The sequence below is a fragment of the Trichosurus vulpecula genome, chromosome 1 (assembly GCF_011100635.1).
Source record: "Trichosurus vulpecula isolate mTriVul1 chromosome 1, mTriVul1.pri, whole genome shotgun sequence".
Lineage (NCBI taxonomy): Eukaryota > Metazoa > Chordata > Mammalia > Diprotodontia > Phalangeridae > Trichosurus > Trichosurus vulpecula.
Window position 1 is genome coordinate 92461186 of NC_050573.1, and position 21703 is coordinate 92482888.

Genomic DNA, 21703 nt, shown 5'->3' on the forward strand with positions numbered 1-21703 from the left:
AATGAATTTTGTGACCTAACCAGAAGTCCTCTGAATTTCCTTCCAACTCTGATATCATGTGATTCTAAATGTAATAATAATAGTTATTATTTATGTATTGCTTTATTTACAAAAAATCTTTCTTGACAACAACTGCTATAGGTGCATAGTACAGTTGTTATAAACCCCATTTTACAGGTGAGTAAACTGAGTCACAGGGACTGACGTAACTTATCCAGGGTCATATAGCTGAGCCAAGACTCTTGGTGATATCTCCTCCTTCCAGGACCAGGGCCCTTTTCCACTACACTACTGCCTTATTGTACGGATACCATAACATCCTCAGGTTAGTCACCATCTGGATTGGTAATTAAGGTGGGACTTTCTTTTACTGTTTTCTCTTTTAGCACTTATTTAATCAAGCACCCTTGAAGAGTCTAGACTTTATTTCTTTGGTGACCTCTTCATCTCAAGGGAAAGCTAGGTTTGCATGTGTTTGAGTCACATTTTTTTTTGTACTTTCCTTTTTTTCTTTTTTTTATTTAATTTATTTAATATATTTAGTTTTCAGCATTGATTTTCACAAGAGTTTGAATTATGAATTTTCTCCCCATTTCTACCCTCCTGCCCACTCCAAGATGGCATATATTCTGGTTGCCCCGTTCCCCAGTCAGCCCTCCCTTCTGTCACCCACTCCCCTCCCATCTCCTTTGCCCTTCTTCTCTTGTAGGGCAAGATAAATTTCTACGTCCCATTGCCTCTGTATCTTATTTCCTACATGCAAAAACTTTTTTTTTGTTTTTGAACGTCTGTTTTTAAAACTTTGAGTTCCAAATTCTCTCCCATCTTCACTTCCCCCCCCCACCCTCCCTGAGAAGGCAAGCAATTCAACACATGCCACATGCGTCATATGCCACATCATTATGTAAAACCCTTCCACAATACTCATGTTGTGAAAGACTAACTATGTTTTACTTCTTCCTAACCTATCCCCCTTTACTGGATTTTATCCCTTGACCCTGTCCCTTTTTGAAAGTGTTTGTTTTTGATTACCTCCTCCCCTTGTCTGCCCTCCCTTCTATCATCCCCCCTTTTTTATCTTCTTCCTCCTTCTTTCCTGTGGGGTAAGATACCCAGTTGAGTGTGTATGGTATTCCCTCCTCCGGTCAAATCCAATGAGAGTAAGATTTACTCATTCCCCCTCACCTGCCCCTCTTCCCTTCCTACAGAACTGCTTTTTCTTGCCACTTTTATGCTAGATAATTTACCCCATTCTATCTCTCCCTTTCTCCGTCTCTCAATATATTCCTCTCTCATCCCTTAATTTGATTTTATTTTTTTAGATATCATCCCTTCATATTCAACTCACCCTGTGCCCTCTGTCTATATGTGTATATATTTATATATATATATATATGTATATATACACACACATATATATACACACACATACACACACATATATGTGTGTGTATGTGTGTGTATATATATATATATATGCATATTCCTTTCAGCTACTCTAATACTGAGGTCTCATGAATCATACACATCATCTTTCTATCTAGGAATGTAAACAGTTCAACTTTAGTAAGTCCCTTGTGATTTCTCTTTCTTATTTACCTTTTCATGCTTCTCTTGATTCTTGTGTTTGAAAGTCAAATTTTCTATTCAGCTCTGGTCTTTTCACTGAGAAAGCTCGAAAGTCCTCTATTTTATTGAAAATCCATATTTTGCCTTGGAGCATGATACTCAGTTTTGCTGGGTAGGTGATTCTTGGTTTTAATCCTAGCTCCATTGACCTCTGGAATATCATATTCCAAGCCCTTCGATCTCTTAATGTAGAAGCTGCCAGATCTTGGGTTATTCTGATTGTGTTTCTACAATACTCAAATTGTTTCTTTCTGGCTGCTTGCAGTATTTTCTCCTTGATCTGGGAGCTCTGGAATTTGGTGACAATATTCCTAGGAAATTTCTTTTTGGGATCTATTTGAGGAGGTGATCGGTGGATTCTTTCAATTTCTACTTTACCCTCTGGCTCTAGAATATAAAGGCAGTTCTCCTTGATAATTTCTTGAAAGATGATATCTAGGCTCTTTTTTTGATCATGGCTTTCAGGTGGTCCAATAATTTTTAAATTCTCTCTCCTGGATCTATTTTCCAGGTCAGTGGTTTTTCCAATGAGATATTTCACATTGTCTTCTACTTTTTCATTCCTTTGGTTCTGTTTTATAATATCTTGATTTCTCATAAAGTCACTAGCTGCCACTTGCTCCAATCTAATTTTTAAGGTAATATTTTCTTCAGTGGTCTTTTGGATTTCCTTTTCCATTTGGCTAATTCTGCCTTTCAAGGCATTCTTCTCCTCATTGGCTTTTTGGAGCTCTTTTCCCATTTGAGTTAGTCTGTTTTTTAAGGTGTTGTTTTCTTCAATACTGTTTTCAGTATTTTTTGTTTTTCATGGTTTTCTTGCATCATTCTCATTTCTCTTCCCAACTTTTCCTCTACTTCTCTAACTTGCTTTGCCAAATCCTTTTTGAGCTCTTCCATGGCCTGAGACCAGTTCATGTTTTTCTTGGAGGCTTTTGATGTAGGCTCTTTGACTTTGTTGACTTCTTCTTGCTGTATGTTTTGGTCTTCTTTATCACCAAAGAAAGATTCCAAAGTCTGAGACTGAATCTGAGTCCATTTTCACTGCCTGGCCATGTTCCCAGCCAACTTACTTGACCCTTGAGTTTTTCAGCGGGGTATGACTGCTTGTAGAGTAAAGAGTACTTTGTTCCAGTCTTAAGGGGATGCACCATTGTTTTCAGAGCTATTTCTATACAGCAAGCTCTGCCACACCAGCACTACTCCTCCCCCAAGAACCACCAACCTGGACCTGACTCAGATCTTCAGCAGGCTCTGCACTCCTGCTCTGATCTGCCACATAACTCCTCCCACCACGTGGGCCTGGGGCCAGAAGCAACTGTAGCTGTAGTCCTGTAGCTGCACCACTCCCACCACCCCCGGGGTGGTGGCCGAACTGAGAACTCCTTTCACTCTGTCCCCCACAGCTTTTCCCACTAACCTTCTCTGTTGTCTTTGGTGTTTGTGGGTTGAGAAGTCTGGTAACTGCCACAGCTCACTGATTCAGGGTGCTAGGGCCTGTTCTGCCAGGCTCCTGGTCTGGTTGGTCCTGCCACCACCCATGCTGGGCTCTGCTCCCCTCCGCTCCCAGCTTCGAGCAGTAGACTTCACCCAGTGACCATCCAGGCTGTCCTGGGCTGGATCCCTGCTTCTCTCTGCTATTTTGTGGGTTCTGTAGTTCTAGAATTTGTTCAGAGCCATTTTTATAGGTTTTTAGAGGGACCTGGCAGGGAGCTCACACAAGTCCCTGCTTTCCAGCCAGCCTTGAGTCACATGTTTTTGATGCCAGAGGCTTTTAGGACACATGGGTTTGAGTGGAATGTTGTGACGCCCTTTAACCCTGAACAGGATATTTAAACCCAGAGGTTGGTGTATTCCCTTGGGGCTCTCACTCACTGGAAGAGTACTGTGTGACTTGAAGAGACTCTGGGCAGCCATTAAGAGCCCCCTAGCTTGTGAACCCAGGTATTGTGACTTTGTTAAACCCTGGTGACTATGAATTGAGATTTGAATCAGACAAGGTCTGTCTGTTGATGTTTGTATTTCCTCTGAAGTTCAGGTTGCTGGCTTTTCCTCCTGAACTAATTGAATAATATTTGTATGTGTGATTAAAGTGAGATTGTTAATCCCTTAAAGTTACTTTCCTTAGTAAAGCAGATCAAAGAACCTGTGCTGGAAGCTCTTGTTGCTGATCTTGTTGGTCTTTCACCCCCACAACAGCTGCTAGCCAAATTGTTGTTACACCATCATAGACTACCTCTCCCTAAAATTAAGGATTTTGCCCATTTTCAATACTTGTTAGTTATTGCCCTTCCATTTTTCCATATCTCTAAGGTCTAATCTTCTCACAGGAAAGAAATAAGAAAGAAGGAAATCAATGGGGCAGCATCAGGAGCCATGAGCCCCTGGAGTTCATGATCAGCATAGGAAAGTAAGTGTCTGAGGACCCACTGCATTTGGGGCACATGTCATTGTGAACATTTGCCTGCCTACTGATAGAATGATGGCAATCTCCTTTTGAACAGCTTTCACAGCAACCAGGAGAAAAAGCCTTTTCTATAATAAAGTAAATGGCCTGAGGTTAATTAGCATGGCATCTTTGAATTTCATTTGCTTAGTTATAAGACTGTATAAAATGTACATATAGTATACTTAAAATGTTTTGAGTGATTTTAGAGCTAGATCATGGGCATGGCAGCAATTTCTGGCTTTATTTTTCTTTTGCCTTCAGTATCATTGCAATGGTTTTTCATGATATTAAAAATTTGTAGTTTCACTCTTCTTTCCTTCTCATTGCTTCCTGATGCAAACAGAACCAGAGAACTGAGTAAGAGGTAATATAAACTGGGAGTGAGGATACTTGTATTCAAGTCCTGTATCTGCCAGTAACAAGCCATGTGACCTTGGATAATTCACTTAACGTCTCCAAGGTTGGTTTTTTCTCTGTCAAATAGGATAACTACCTCTGCGCTACCCACCTCACAGTTTGTTATAAAGAAATCACCTTTTAAACATCATGAGAACAAGGGACTTCACATTATCAGTGCATTGCACAGTGCTTGTCATGAAGTTGGTGCTTAGTAAACATTTGTCAACTTGATTTTTTGGCTTGATTTATCCAACCTTTGCATTTTTCTTAGCACCTGGTACAAGACCCTATTAAAAAATAGGTGACTAATAAATACTTGTTGAATTGAATTATAGGATCATGGAAGAAGCAGATGTTAATATAGGCTGATATGTTCTCCATAGCAGAGGAGAGATGAACAATAAATTTTTATATGATTATGGTTAAGGAGGGAGGAACTATAAGAAATGAGAGGAATAAGAAGGTTGTATTCAGAGGACAGGGAGTGGATAGTTAAGACTGGAGTGGAACTTTTATATCGGGGACTAATATAAGAGAGCATTGGGATGATAGGGTCAAGACAGATTGTAGAAGACCTTGAATGGCGAGCTAAGGAACTTGGGTTTTATTTGATAGGCAGTGTGGAACTGAAAGCTTTTTAAAATTTTTTTCTGGTGTTTTTTTGAGGGGGAAGCAATGTTCACCAGAAAATGATGTGATCTGAGCCAGGAGATATGAGGCCTTAATGCCATCAGTGCTCTTTGGACAGAATCTGCTCTTGATATTCTTTACTCTTGCTAATACTACCCCAATAAACCAACCTGAAAATGGGGTTTGCATCCTAGTTTTGCCACGAACTTATCATGTGACCTTACAACAGTCACTTCTAATGTCTACACCTGTTTTCTTCCTCTATAAAACTAAGAAATTAAACTAAATTATGTCTAAGATCCCATTTGATCTCTATCATTTTATGTTCTCTTCTCTAACAGCTCATGTTTTATGATTCCCATTTCTGACATTTTATGTTTTGAGTCCTATGTCAAACATTCTTTATTCTGCATTCTGTGTCTCTTCTTATATGCTTTGTTCTAAGCCCCTCCAAGTGCTGGCTGATGTTTTGTATTATATATTCCTTTTGAGCAATGTTACCCATTCTAAGGTTCCTTAGAACCCTGACATTCTGTGTTCTCTGTTGTAGGTTCTCCCTTCTACCTAATACTAATTGCTCTACCACTTTCCACACAGCTCAGTATTCAGGCTGTCCATGTAGCATGTTTCTTCATTCCTCAGCTTCCTGATAGGAAGGCCATTGGCATGGAAACAGCATCTTGGCTGAGAAAGTTCATCCACACCTGCTGCTTCTTCTCAAAGGCAGCCCTAGTCCTGTGGGATTGACATCCTAATTGCTTATCTGGTCCCCAGCAGCAAATTGTGAGGTCAGGGAGAGAATTAAGACTTCAGATAGGCCAGGCATAGTGGAAAAGACAGATCCTGTACCCCACACTGCCTCCCCCCCCCAACAACACACGCATAAACTCTCTCATACTTTTCCAAACAAAGAGCATTTCACAATAGCCCCTATAGTTAAGACTGATTGTCTCAGAAACAGCATCTATTTAAAAGTTTTCCCTAGGGCCAGAACAGCAGACATTTCACAGTGAGATATAAATATTCACTCATTTGGGGGCCTGAAAGATTTTGTTTCTTCTCCTATCATATGACAGGCTTTCTGCTCCTTGCAGGGGTCTGGCCTAGCTCTGGGCAGTGGGGCATGTTTGAATGCCACCCTGCCTCCCAAGAGCCTGCTCCTGCCAAAATGCCATTACTGTTTTCCCCAGGGACAGAGCTAGCTCTATAGGCATGCAGAACTCATCCAATAAGAGGCAGCTAGGTGGCACATCGCATAAAGCACTGGACCTGGAATCAGGAAGGCTTGAGTTCAAATCCAGCCTCAGTCACTTCTTAGCTGTGTGACACTGAGCAAGTTTCTTTAACCTCTGTCTGCCTTAGTTTCCTCAACTGCAAAATAGGGGTAATAATAGCACCTTCCGGCCTGGATTGTTGTGAGAATCAAATGAGATATCTGTAAAGTACTTAGCATAGTGCCTGATACATTGTAGGTGCTAGGTAAATATTTATTCCCTTCCACTCCCTGTACCCCCAGTAAATTATATTAAAAATGTCAATAGATCATGTACAACTTTTTTGTGAGGCAACTATGTGGTAAAGTGGATAGAGCTCTAGCTTTGGAGTCAGGAAATCTTGAGTGTGAATTTGACTTCAGATACTTCTTAGCTGTGTGACCCTGTGCAAATCACCTAACCTCTATTTACTAAAATATATTTTAAGATAACAACAATAAGTGCATTTAGGGATCGTTTTGAGGAGCAAATGAAATAATATTTTTAAAGCTTTTAGCATAGTGTCTGACAAATAGCAAGCACTATTATAAATACTTATTCCCTTTTCTTTCCTTCTCCTTCAATAATACCTCACCTTTATAATGTACTTTTAATTTTGAAGCAAATTACATAGTAAAATAAAAAGACCTGGGTACTGGTAGCCAAACTAATTGGCTCGAGTCTGGGTCTATCATGGTGTGGCAGCTGTGTGACCTTAGGCAACAAATGTCCTCTTTCTGGGCTTCATTTGCCCATCTCTACAATGGGCAGATATATCTGTACAATGGAGGGGTTGTTGTGAGAATTCTAGAATGTTAGAACTAAAGTGAACCATGAAGATCAAGTCTGTTTTAAAAATGAGGACAGTGGGGCCTTCTTTGATTATCTCAGCTGACAGCTTTATCTCCCTTCTTTTTACTAATAATTTATTCATCTACCAAGCATTTATTAAGCACTTGCTGTGTGCCTGGTACTTTGCTAGATACAGTATTTGGAATACAAAGACAAAAGGAAAGTGTCCTTATTCTAAAGGAAATTTATGTCCTTATTCTATTGGAGGGAAGCAATATGTTGAAACAGAAAATATCAACAGTAATGTCTTTGAAGGTATACTAGCATCTGGGAGTATCATATGGTCAAAGACCAGTTTTACAAGCCTTTCCTGAAGCATCTTCTAGCCCACATTACTGCCTTCCTTCTTTGAGCTCCTCTGGCATTGTTCAGCTATACTTTGTAGCCTAGCCATTGATTAGCCTAATAATACTTCTCCAGCCTTTTAAGAATCTAGATGTTCCCCTTCTCCTATCCCCACATGTACTCCTTTCTCAAATACCTTTTACAAGATTAGTTTTTTGACTCCAAATCTAGTGCTTTTTCCCTTGCCCTGTAAATACTTTTACTCCACAACTATACCAATTGACTTGTATGTGCAGTAGTTGTTCAGCTCAGGAGCCACCTCCTCTGTGAAGGCTTTTATCATCTCTTCCCACCTATAAGTTGTTAATGCTGAGTCCTTCTTTACATTTTCGTGGAATTTTTTTTCTGGATCTCTTCTTTCACTGTACCTTGTATTTAGCTTGTGTGCATGCTATTTCCCCCCAGTAGAATGCAAGATCCTTGCAAGAAAGGACTGGTTTATTTCTGTATAAGTCTATATCCCTGATATCTTGTGTTGTACTTATACAAGTACAAATTGGAACTCATGCGCCCCCGTTAGGGGATTTCTTTCTATAGTATGAGAAGCTTAATAAATATTTGTCAAATTGAATAGAAATGTAATATCCTGAATCTGGGTGTTTCATCAGTTTTCAGGTTACATTTACTCCCATCTTAGTGGACAGTCTTCTAAAGTTGCTTATTGTCCCACTGGTACTTTATATACTATCATACTTACTGTCATGCCTATATATAGTTCCCATTAATTATAACAGAAAGGATATTTATCCATGGCTGGTGAATGGGGTATTCTGATCAATGGAAACTTCTCAATCATTAATATTGCCTAGGCTTCTCTCATGTTTCAAGATTCCCAGTCTATAGTTCTTTCCAAAAACTGGAAACCGTGATGATGTTCATCCTTGCAAAAGTCTATGGAATGGTTAATGCCTATGTTAGTGCTGTAGTAATTAGTTTGTTTCATTATTTTTGTTAGGGTTTTAATAAATCAAAGGAAGAGACCAGTTGGTTTAAGAGACCAATGATTGACTTTGAGTGAAAAAAAGCACAAGCCTTGACGGTGAAAGAATAATAATAGCAATATTTTCTCTGACCCTGATATGTAGTTGACAAGGTGCTGTACTCACAACTAGTTACCTCCTGGGAAGTTGGTAATACAAGTAGCCCCATTTTACAGATGAAAAAGCCAGAGGCTCAGAAAGAAGGGTAAAGTGATTTGTCTCAAAGTCCCACGAGTAGTGAAGGACAGAGCAGGGACTCCAATCTAGGTCCTCTGACTTCAGGCCCAATTCTCTTTCTCCTATAAAATACATGACCATCTTAGAGCTCAAACCAATAAAGCCTTTTAAAATAGGGCCTCTAAGAAGTTTATAGGGGTTGCTATGGTGATATGAATGGTCTTTTAAAAATAGTAACACTTCTCTCTAGTTGAATCTCTCTGTGCTCCGCTGGTCCCCTTACTCTGGAATAATGTTTAACCTCAAGAAATCTGCTGTTTAATTTAGATTCAATCTTTGTGAGGTTTTCTTGTTCTTAAAAAAAAAAAAAGCTTTGTGAATTTAAAAATGTCTCTTTTGCATTTAAAAATTATTTTTACTAGAAAAGTTTTATTTCTAACACCAAGGGCTCATGGGTCTCCTTTGTGCTAGCCATCCTCCCATGCCTGAAATGCACTCCTTCAATTCCTGATCATAGAACCCCCTACCTTTCTTCAAGACTCAACTCAAGCATAACCTTCTATATAAAACTTTTCCATATCCCAACTATTAGAGCCCTTCATAACTCCCTTGTTTTTATCATGTAGTTATTTTGTGCTTATGTATGTATAAAGTCTGTCTGTCTGTCTATCTGTAATTCAGTTTTTTCTCTTTCCTGATAGAACTAAATCCCCTTGAGAGTAGGAATTGTTTTATTTTATTTTTCACCCTTTGTATCAACAGTATCTGAAACAGCACCTGGCATAAGGTGTTCATTCCACCTTATATTTAACTACCTTGAATTTATTTTATTCTTTTTACATTTATTCTATCTATACTTATATATGTCCTTGTTATGGCTTATTGACTGATTAATTAGTAGGTAGCCCCTAAGGAATAATATTGAGGTGGGAAGGAACAAAGGACTGATGAGGTGGGAGATGGGAAAATGTAAAACTGCATATTAGGAAACTTTTAGGAAGGGTTACCTTCTTTACTGACTTCTCACCACCACCTATCTCTCCCCATGCTTGTTCTGAATGTCCCTATTTCTGTTGAAGACACCATCATCTTCCAGTCTCCCCAGGTTCTAACCTTGATATTATTTTTAACTCCTCATCCCATATATCCAGTCAGTTGTCAAATCTTCCTCTTTCTATCTGACCTGCTCTTTAACTGACACAGCTACCACATTAGCTCACTCTTATCACTTCTTTCCTACATTACTTTTACAGTCTCCTAATTGGTCTTGCTACTTCAAGTATCTCCCCACTTTAGTTCATCATCCGCTATGCTGCCAAGTAATTTTCCCTAAGCACAGTTCTGACCATGTCACTACCACCCTACTCCGTAAACTCTAACGGCTCACCTGTTGCCCCTAGAATAGACTACAAACTGCCCTGATTAGCTCTTACAGCCTTTTGCAATCTGTACCTAACCTATCTTTCCAATCTCATTGTACACTCCTCCTCCTCCCATATTCTGTGATCCAGACAGTCTGGCCTTCCCTCTGTTGCGCTCACACGATATTCCATCTTCCACTCCATGCCTTTGCACTGGCTCTCCACCATGTCTGTAATGCACTCCCTCCTACCCTTTGCCTTATAGACTGACTGCCTCTTTTCTAGTTCCAGTACCACCTTCTAAATAAAGTCTTTCCAGATTCCCTCAACTGCTTATGCCCTCCCTTTCAAAATGTCTTGGATTTAACTCCTTTGTATTTAGCTGTATTAATTCTCTTTATGCTTATCTTGCATGCACTTATTTCTTTGTTGTCTTACCCAATATAAGCTCCTTGAGAGTAGGTATTTTGGGTTCAGGCTCTCTCAGACTCTTCTCTTGGTTGTTTAGGTTCAATATTAGAACAAAATGAGACACTTAGGTCATTCAAAAGTTAAAACAAAGAGATTTATTTTGACCTGGCAGGAGAAGGACATTCAATGAGGATAAGACATTAAGGACACCTTTAGTTGATTCAGCTGAGTGAATTTCCCTTGCCTTAATTGTCCAGTGTGATCCACCAGCCAAGCATCAGAGAACCCCTGGTGCTCCCTTAGGTCTTCTGAACCAGCCAAGTCTGATGGATTGTCAAAATGCTTCTAAGGAAGAACTATCCTAATGTGCATGGGAGAAGGGGTTAGGTTATTGCTCCTACCACAGTGAAGATAGTTTCTTTGTGTTCAGTGCCTGGGCACATAGTAGGAACTTAATAAATGATTATTGATTGATCTTGTCCAGAAATCATGGCCAAAGTCAACTCTTGGCCAAAACCTGAAGAGGGTGACTTTGCTTTCAGGACCCTGTCTACACCTGCCCTTTCGGTCTCTTCTTTTTCATGTATAAGTTGTGTTTACTGAGAAAAAGGTGATTAAAGGCAGAAGCTGGGGAAAGAGGTCTCTATGTTGCTATGGGATGCCCTGTGCAATAATTTGTTATCTTGTACTGGAAACAGCATTGGATTTGATGTGGAAAGACATGGGTTCATAATCCCAGCTCTGCTTCTTACTGCCTTTGTGATCTAGGACTTCACTGCCCTAGTCCTTAATTTCCTTAAGTGTAAAATGAGATATTCTGATTAAATAATCTCTAATTTCCCATCTCCTATGATCATCTGATCTGGGCTCAGGTCTTGGCTCCACCATTTACTAACTCTATAACCCGGGGCAAATCTTCTAATCTTACTGAGCCTCTGTTTACTCCTCCAAAATATGGAGATAATAGTATTTGCATTGTTCATCTCAAAGAGTTCTTCTGAGGAATGCTTAAATTCTAGACATGCGTGTGAGTGTGTGTGTGATATTATTTCCCTCCTGACTTTTTTTCCTGGCTCTTTTCATTCCTAGATATTTATTTACCATGCTTTTTGACTACTAGCCCTGACATGACACTTCAATTCATTCATAGTTGCTGGTTACTATCTTTCTAGATTGAGCCCAGATTCTCTGACTCCAAATCCAATTGCCAGAATCCAAGGGTATTGGATTTAGGAGACTCTTCTTGTCTGGAATTGTTTCTTACCAATAATTACAATGTACAGCAGAATAGAAGGCACGCTTACACTGCTTATGACCCTGGGCTTACCAAGTTCTCTATATAAATATTAGCTATTATGAGGAGGAAGAAGAGGAGAAGGTATTGATCAAGTGCTAAAGGAACACAGGACATTGACATTGACAAATTGAAATGTGTCCAAAGGAGAATGACCAGGATTAGGAGGGAATCCTAAATCACTTTACCTGATAAATGGTTAAAGAAACCAATGATATTTAGGTTGGAGAAGAGAATATAGTTATCTACATGTCAGGGATATTGTACAAGGTATTCCTCCTTAGTGATGGGCTAAACTATCAATGACTTAATGACCTCAGTGGTTCCTTCTATCTGTAAGGTGCTTTCCAACTCTCAAGATTCTAATTTCATCTTCATAGAGTTGTCATAGGGCAGGGCTGTCCAACCTTAGGTTTTTATTGAAACAACAGACAATATATTTTGATTTGCTATTTTAGTGAGAGCTCTGCAGTAGCTCAGCTTCCTTTACTAAAGCATTTATGTAAATTTCAATGCTTGTAGGTGGGCTGCATGCGGCTGCATTTTGGACAGCCCTATCATAGGGGAATCATTTCATAAACCTGGAATTACAATATAAATGTGAGCTGTTCCTACCATTTTATTATTCTTATTATTACTGTATTAGCAAAGAAGCCATTGATGCTGGAGCTACCTACAGATGGTACTAAAAGAAGTTACCTTTTTATTTTATGTTTAAGGACACAGATCTAGCTTAAATGAATTTGGGAACCCTTTACTAAATGAGAAGTACAGAGCCTCTTCCTTCCCTAAATCTCAGCTCTTCAGAAAATCAAGAGCCTCAATTTAGTGAGATTAAGCCTTCATTGCTGGAAGAGTTAGAAAACTCTGCCTGGTATCTTCAAAGGGCCATGAACAAGAGAAGCGACTGCTGGGACCTAGTGAGGCTGTGAATGAATCATTCTCAGTACCTGTTAGACCAATTAGCCTCCTCAATGAATCAATCTACACTAACCCTGATTTATGGGAGTCATATCTGTAAGGTGAGAAATTCTCACACCAGTCCTTACTTAATAAGGGAAGAGCCCCATGTGGAAAAACCATCTGCCACACACACCTGCAGCTGTTTCAAGCCACCCTGCTGATTTCAGAAGAGGAAACATTTGGCACAGTGGAGAAAAGGTAGCTTTCCTGAACCCTTCTGTCTATAGGCATCACTGAGTTGTCCCAAAGAAGAAGCAAAAGAGAGGGTTATCATTCTCCTTCTCCTCTTCTTGCCTTTCCTTTAATATTACTCACATTTATACGGTGGTTTCAAGTTTGTAAAGTGCCTTTATCACAACAGCCCAATGAAACAAGGGGTATAGGTGTTCAGGGTGGTAATTGGATGGAATGACTAGAGCTTCTCCCAGGGCACCAATATGAAAAGGAGTTAGGATATGGTGTCCTCCTTAGGGCAATTCCTTGCCTTCACCTTGTGACTTATAGTTCTGTACTGGCCCGAGCTATACAGTGCAACCCTACTTCCTTGCCCATGCCCTGGCATGTACACTTAGAGTTCTGTCACAACAGAACCCCTTTCTTAGCATGACTGCACTCATGATTGAACAACCTGACCTCTTCACTGCTACCATGCCTTGTTCCTGCCCTGTCAGAATTTTCAGTATACAAAACTCTGGCATCATGGCCCCCCATCCACACTGAACTGTCACCGGTAGCCCATCAAATGTTTTCACCCCAGATAAAATAATTCCTACTAGTGATTCTGCAAGTGTATTTCTTTTCACTTTACAGATAAAGAAAAAGGTCCAAGAGAAGAATGGGATCACACAGTTAGTGTATGCTAAATCTAAGGATTGAATCCTAATTCTAGGCATAGAGCTCTTTCCACTATGGCTTACAGCTTCTTATTATTCAGTTCCTCAGTGTCTTCCTTACCCTCATAGCCAATCTCAGGGGCAAAAGCATTGTTCATTTATCCTCAGGCCTCCCATTTGTTAATGCTTTCTCCCTTCTCAACTCACCTTGCATTTATGTAGCTATATACACACATTATATCCACCCAAAAGAATGTAAGCTCCTTTGGAGAAGGATTGTCTTTTTTCATTGGTCTTTGTATCCCTAGCACCTAGCTCAGTGCCTTGAATAAAGTAAACATTAAATAAAGATCTGTTGAATTGAAATTATTTGAACTGAAAAGGAAAGAGAAATATTTTTATCAGAGCTTCAAGAATTAATGAGAAAACAAGGATTGGTGATAATCAGTACTTGTTAAAAAATTACTCTTTTCCTAATATTGGTAGGAATTATGTGGTTGTGACCAAATGCAGAGTCCGTTTGGGATACTGGATATTTGTGAGTGACAACATGGACTGGTTTGAGGACTGGCTATTCCACTTACTACTTAAATAATCTCAGGCAAATCCTTTAGCCTCTCTGATATTTGTTTCCTCGTCTATAAAATCTGAGTGAAAATAAGACCTTGCAGGGTTATAAGCCATCCATAGGACTGCCCATGAGCTGTGTTATAGTGCATATATGGAAACTCAAGCTCCTGGCTGCCCTCCCGAACTATCATATCAGACATGAAATAAAGAAATAATTGGAAACTAAAGTTTCTTTGGAATATAGCTCTGCTTCCAGGATCTGAACCCAGGTTATGCAGGCTGGTTTTTATTGACCTGATAAGACCTCCCACCCTCCCACCACACTTTATCCCTACCTCCAACAAATATTCCCACTCCTTAGAGCCAGGTGTCAGTGAGCAGTCTTCAGCATTCCTTCCCTATCCTTCCTTGGCATGCCAGAAGGAAAAGGGTTAGAAGGTTGGCATCCTTCTTTGCAAAATGGCCAACCCCTGATGTAGCTCTGTGTGCTTTGCCAAAGCTTTTCAGAGCCTCTTCTATAGTTTCTCTTCCCAGTATGAGCTTAGTGGAGTTAACCCCATTTATGAGTAAGTGTAACAGAATCATAGAATGTTCGAATTAGAAAGGATCTCAGAAGATAGAGTATGCCAGAATACAGAATATAGTATATTAGATCTAGGAGGGTCCTAAAAAAGACATAGAATCTTAGAGTTGGAAAGAAATGGAGAATTTATTCAGTCCAATGCAACCCTCTCATTTTACAGAAGAGGAAACTGAGAATCAGAAAGGCAAAGTTTACCCTGAAAGTTACCCAAACAGTTTTTATGAAAATTAAGATAGGAATTAAATGTCCTATCTCTTAGGCCAGTGTTCTTCCTGATATCTCACTCTGCCTCCTACCTGTTGTGAAACAATATAATTAATCAGTATTTACCCAGCACTCATGGGATAGCACTCTACTAATCATCAAGGTATGTTTCAAACATACAATCTCTGTTTTGTCCTCTTACCTGTTCTTGCTAGAGAAAATGGATAAATCCAGAGAGAGAGGTTGTGAGTGTGTCAGTGTTTGTATTCTAGGACTCACCTAGTCCAGTCTCCTATTTAAGATATAAAAAACTGAAGCTTGGAGAAGGGAAGTAATGTAGACAAGGTCACAAAGCAAGCAAGTGATGACACTAGATTTAGAATTCCGTATATGATAGAATACATTACATGTCTACATCTTTATCCACATCTTTATGTCCAGGAAACTCTCTATTATAAAGGTTATTAGAGATTTTAAACTTGGGCCAAGCTTATATAAAACCAGCATTTTAAAATATTGGATTTAAATTCAACCTGGAATATGTTATTTTATATATTGTTTATGTCTCTCTGTTTTCTCTGTGTGTATCTGTATACACACACGTGCACACACACACTCAAGCCTTTTAAAAACTTTTAGAATCTGTCCTTTCATAAGGTAGTGAGGGCTTTCCACTGAACTAGAATCCAACTCCTCCTTGACTTAGATGGACTTCATGAATTGCTGTGGCACCTAAAACCATCACTTGTCTTCCAGTGATAAATCTCTCCACACTTAGTTCACCTGTTACTTGAACAAAAACCATGCAATCCATCCTGCCCTCTGCCTTCCCCACCCCTCAGCTCCAAATATAAGGCATTTCAGCTTTATTGGACCTGCAGGAGCTTATGCTTCACTGGCATCAGCCACTGAGAAGCTAGGGCCACCTCTGGCCTGTAGTAAAGCACCAAAAGTATGATTTTATTAGATAGATAGTATTTATTAAACATGTACAATATGCCAGAGTGAGTGTTGGGGGAACCCAAGTTGGTTCCATGGAGCAGAGCCCAAGTTTTTGGTGGAGATGAGCTAGGGAAGATAGCTGATGATGTATGTGTATATGTAGCATATACACATAAATCCATATGTAAAACATATATATCTATGTTTGTATGTAGGTATGTAATATAATGTGTGTGTGTGTGTGTGTGTGTGTGTGTGTGTATTAAGCCAAAGGAAGAAAGAAAGGCAGAAAGAATTTGTAGAGAGCGTGCGAATGAGACTACACACTTGGGTTATGCATGATGACAAAACTTCTTTACAAGGCATAGATCTGATTGTAATTTGCCCATTCAAAAACTTCAGGGTCTTGAAAGATTCTTTTGTGGGTGCCCTTGTCTCTTAAAGATCTAATCAACCTACAGGTGTGATTATCATCTAATCCTGGTAGCCAGTTGTTAAACTTAGGCATTCTTACCCAAGAACCACTGCTTTGAGATTTCTGAGATGCCAGCTCTTTGATTTCCTCATCTCATCACTTTCCCCAAACCAGCCAATTTGTCTTTGAAGATTCCAGATCAGCATTCCTTCTTCTCTCTGCTTGCCCCCTTGTTACCATCTTTTCAGATGGGCTACCTACCTTGTGTGTGCTTGGGATGTTTCTGGACCATGGTGAAACCTACCCTCTTTTTCTACAATCTCCTAGTTGTTTTGTGACTGCCCTGGCGGGCTTAAAAGTTTTCAGAAATTTTGCAAGGTGGAGCTCCACAGGAAATCAGCACAGAGGAGCACCTAGAATACCAACTGTCAGAATTTTGACCCAACATCTCTATGGATTAGACTTCCCTGTTCCACCTTTACAGGTTTTTCTACAGCAAGGAGAATGTAATGAAAGTCCATTGTCTGTTCTTATAGTACCATGATGAGAGGGAGAGCAATTACATAAATTTTATCAGAGCAGTAACTTTGGAGAAGTGCCAAACAGAAAGTTTTATGTTTGATCCTGGTGGTGATTGGGAACCCCTAGAGTTTACTGGTAGGGAGGTGAGATTAACTTAACAGCTGAGTGGAAGATGGACTAGAGTGGGGAGAGGCTTGAGGCAGGGAGAACAACCAGCAAGCTATTGCAATAATAAAGATGTGAGGTAATGAGGACCTGTACCAGGGTGATGGCAGTGTCAGAAGAAAGAAGGAGTTGCGTACAAGAGATGTTGTGAAGATGTTAGGACTTGGCAACTGACTGGATAATGGTGAGTGAGAGAGAGTGAGGAGTTGAGGATGACACTTTGGTTTTGAACTGGGAGGATGGTAGTATTTTCAGCAGTAATAGTGAAGTTCAGAAGTGGGGAGGCTTTTGGGTGAAAAATAAGTTGAGTTTTTGACATACTGATTTTATAATGTCTGTGGTCTAATGGGCAGTGGGAACAATATTCAATCAACACTTTCCATTACTACAATATTATTGAAGCATAAGCCCTTATTTAAAATAATACACGATTATTATTTGTGATTTTTGAATTATGAGTATCAGTACTTCAGAAGAGCCGTGCTTTCATCATTCAGGGAATACTCCTGCCACTGATGCAGATTGCAACTCATCCATACTTTGACAATCTCTATGAGTTGTGGTAGTAAAAAAAACCAACCAGACCAACAAACAAAAATAAATCATCCTCTGGTGGCTAATATTCAGTTGTTCTTCCTCCATGCTCAGCTATCTCGGCCAGTCACTGGATGACAAACAGTGTGTGGCAGGGCTGATTCTTTGCAGTTTAGTAGAACCAGTTTGATATCACCAATCCCAGGTGTAAGAGGCCGGGATCATTTGCTTAGCACACAAAGGCTATATTCTCAGAGGGATAGAACTTAATTCAGAGATGTATTTATTGTCCCTTCTTTCTTTGAAAGTTAGGGTTCTATCCTTTGCCAAGACATATTTTTGTCCATGGTATTCCTTGTTGCATGATTGGCCTAAAGATGGAGGAATGAGGATAAGGTCAGAATACCTAAGGATAAGCAGATAAGCAAGTCGAGGAACCAGTTACCTTTTAAGCTTGATGTATTCACAGTGGTTCAGTTCTTTTGATTTGGCTTCTCTTCAGAAGGCTTTAGGTGGTAAAGGTTCTTTCCGGTGCTAGCAGTGGGCTTACTGAAAAGAAAAAGTCAATTCTTTCTAGCCTGCTAGTGAATTCAGAGTGTAAATATCTCTGATTAGAAAGGTTACTTAATCAGCGATTACTTAACAGCCTGAACAACCACTTTGTGGTGTTTGACAATTCACTATCAGTGTGCGTGGCAAATCCTCTTTGTTTGCTAATTGGCCCTCAGAAAGTTTAAGAAGAAAAGGTTTTGAGAATGAAGCTAACAAGGCACAACCTATATAATAGAGTTTAGCTTCAGTCTGGCAAATTCATGCCAGGGGCTGTAGAGTCAGAGACAGAAAATTAGCTCTTCAAATTGTGATCCTTTTTTTGGCCGATGTATTGTTGACCTCGTTGAAAGTCCTGTACACCTGCCTTCCGGTGGTATGGAGGGAACCCCAGGTTTTCCATTGGCTGTGCCAGTTGAGTCTAAGTTCTGGCAAGTCCTAGCAAATTGAAAGGATTTACGATCTTCGGGATCCTTAATAGGACTCTAGAGGCCTGAAAGTATTGAATGACCTCTTTTTCTCCCTTGGAATCCAAAGTCCTAGTACATATCTTCACACCATAGACCAGCCACCTTCTATTCTCCACTCTCTACCTAGTCGTACACACTTCTTTCTGTGGGAAAATAGTGAGATGAGCAGTAAATTAGATGAGTCCTAATTCCACCATTCACTCACCATATAACCTTGAGTAAGTCATTCCTTGTACCACCCTGAACCCTCAGTTTCATTGTCTCTAAAATTGGCTTAAAATCTTGGCCCTGTCCTCTCCACAAGACTGTTTTGAGGATTAATGGAGAGAATCAATTTCAAGTGTTTTATAAGTCTCTATATAGTCAAAATTATTTTTGTTATTATCACCTCAAACAAAAAAAAGTATGATTTCATTGGTGTGGGCCCTCCCTCTACATATCCAGATTGTAACCCTTCAGTGCTTTAGGAAATGGTTTTTGTGAGTTGCTAGGTCTGAAATAAATCATCACCCCTTGACCAACCCTCTGGTGACAAGCCTTTCCAAATTTAGGTGGGGTGGACCTCAGGTGACAGACTTAAGAGTCATTTGCTATGTCTTCATTTGGCATAGTAGAATCTACCATTGTGCAGTCTGCTAGTATAGCCTTAAAGGCTCCCAAGTCATCTCCATTCCATGATGAAGTTTTGGAGGGAGGATGTTAAGAGTGGATAATAAGTTGACGATGGTTCCTACCATAGCAGACTATAGTGAATGCCAAGGGCAACCTTATGAGATAGTGCAGTAAAGCGGAATCATCACTAATCTTGGAGTTAAAGACCAGGGTTTGGGTCTCTAAGTCAGCTGCATCTCCGAGCCTCAATTTCTTCATCTGTCCTTAAAAGAAGCCAATGATATTTGCCTACCACCTTAGATTGTTTTTAAGAAAACATTTTATAAATTGTAAAGTTTCATAGAAATATGTGCTTCTTTTATTGTTTTTATTATTTAAAGGGAAAAATAAGTGACCTGAAAGGTTAGTAAGCCAGGGAATGGGTGGGATTGGTGGAGATACTCATTTTGCCATATGATGGTATGAGTGGGTTCTAGACTGTTTTTTTTTATTTTTTGGTGTGTGTGTGTGTGTATGTGTATAAAGGAGTCCTAAGTCACTCGTGACACCAGTTGGTTGACCTTCCCTTCCTCAGTCCTTCCTCTATCCTTACCCTAGAAATTACTGTCTCCAAATGTAAGCCCATTTTCCACAGCTCAGGTCTTTGGACTCTAATCCAATGTTTTTTTCCACTATGCTAATTTGCCTTGGATAGCAGCATAGAGCCTGAACACAAGATGTGGATGAGCATGTAGGCTGAGTCATCTCCAGAAAAGAATCCAAAAGTTCTGAAGTTATTGCTCTTAATCGAAGGTCCTATGTTGTTTCAAGATTAGATTTTTGTGTAGTCCTTGTCTTAGAAGACCTGAGCTTGAATCCCAGCCCTGACATTCACTGTCTTAGGTAAGTCACTTGAGCCTCAGTTTCATCATCTGTAAAATGAGTATCGGCTAGTCAGTTAACAAGTCAGTCAGTCAACTAGTATTCAAGAGCCTCCTGTGTGGCAAGTATTGTGCTAAGCACCAGGGATAAAAAGGAAAGCAAAAACACAGTCCCTGCTCTCCACGAGGTCACATCCTCGCGGGGGATACAGCGTCCAAACAACTGTGACTATAGAAGATATCTATAGTGTAAATGAGAGGCAGTCTCACAGGGAAGGCATGGGGGCGGGGCAGGGGGGGTGTTATGGAGAAGGAACAACAAGGAAAGTCCTCTTGCAGGAGGATTTGAACTGAGTCCTGAAGGAAGCTAGGAGCCAAAGATGAGGAAAGAGAGCATTCCCAGTACCAGGACAGTGAAAAGACAGAGTCCAGAGATGGGGGTCATGTGTGAGGAAGAGCAATGGGGTTAATGTCCCTGGATCATAGAATAAATATGCAGAGGGGAGCCCCCTCAATTTGAACATGTATAAAACAAGGATATGAATGCTCGTACTACCTACCCCACAATGTTACTGTGAAGAAAGTATTGCAAATCTTAGAGCCCAGTAGAAATGGGAATAATCATTGCAGCTCATCTTTTCTCTTGCAGGACATTATACTTAATTGCTTTGTTAGGTTAGTTTTACATTTTACTCTTTGAGAGAAAATAAACATTGTTGTTTGGTGTTTCTTCTTAAGCACTTGCTAATTTTTTTTCTGTGCTGCATAAAAACCTCTTATTGATATCATAAATCAAACTCTATTTTTAGGAATTTTCATATAATGTGGATATCATATCCTGATAGTAACCTTTATACATGTTCTCAGATGCCTCTTTACCACTGTAGTTATTATCCTTCTGTTTCTATTCTATACCTTCCTTTGAGTGGGAGTTGTTATGGTTGAGTGGAGAGTCAAAAGCCCGGGGTTCTAGTTTACGGCTAACAAGCAGTGTGGCACTGTATTAGGAGGGCAGAGTTTATAATCTCAAAGAGGATCATAAACATGTCTGAAACGTTCGGAACCGCCGGATATAAGAAACTCTCAAAGTAGAAGGCAGAAGAATCAAAACATTTATTTAGGCTCCACAGTAACCAACCCATGAACCAGCAACCCCATTTTGATATATTGATCAAAAGCTTCCAGGCCCAATAAGTACGCCTTGAAAGAGTAACCAGGAGGCTACAGAGAAGCATGATTGCGTAAAGCAAAATCATGTTTCCCCCTCTATGGTAATAAGATTACCCACTGGCCTGAAGTCTTTGTTCAGCTTTCTCCCGTAGGTCAGCTCTGCTACTGGCAGCTCCTGCTTCAGCTGTGGCTGTGGCTGTAACTGTAGCTGTAACTGTCGCTGTAACTGTCGCTGTAACTGTCGCTGTAACTGTCTCTGGCTCCAACCGGAAAAGGAAGAGAGGATCTTCAAGCTGTCCTCTCCCCTCTTATAGAGTTTTTGACATCATCAAGCACCGCCTGAACGACCAGGGCCGATTGGTTCTTGACTTGGCCCCTCCCCCTAACGTAGCCGTTAACACCTCCCCTCAGCCAGCCCCATGACTCATCACACAGGAAGTTGTCTGCTTCCCTGGAATGCTCCTTGGGCCTCCTGCCCCGGAAGAGCAAGCCACAGTGTCCAGAGGCTCAATGAGGTAAGCTGAGTCATTCAAA

General features: G+C 40.1%; 1 protein-coding gene across 2 annotated transcripts in view; it reads left to right on the forward strand.

The window, feature by feature from the left end:
• Positions 1-21703, forward strand: part of TRAPPC9 (trafficking protein particle complex 9) — a 1018418-nt gene that overhangs the window by 828469 nt on the left and 168246 nt on the right. The gene's annotated exons all lie outside the window — the stretch shown is intronic.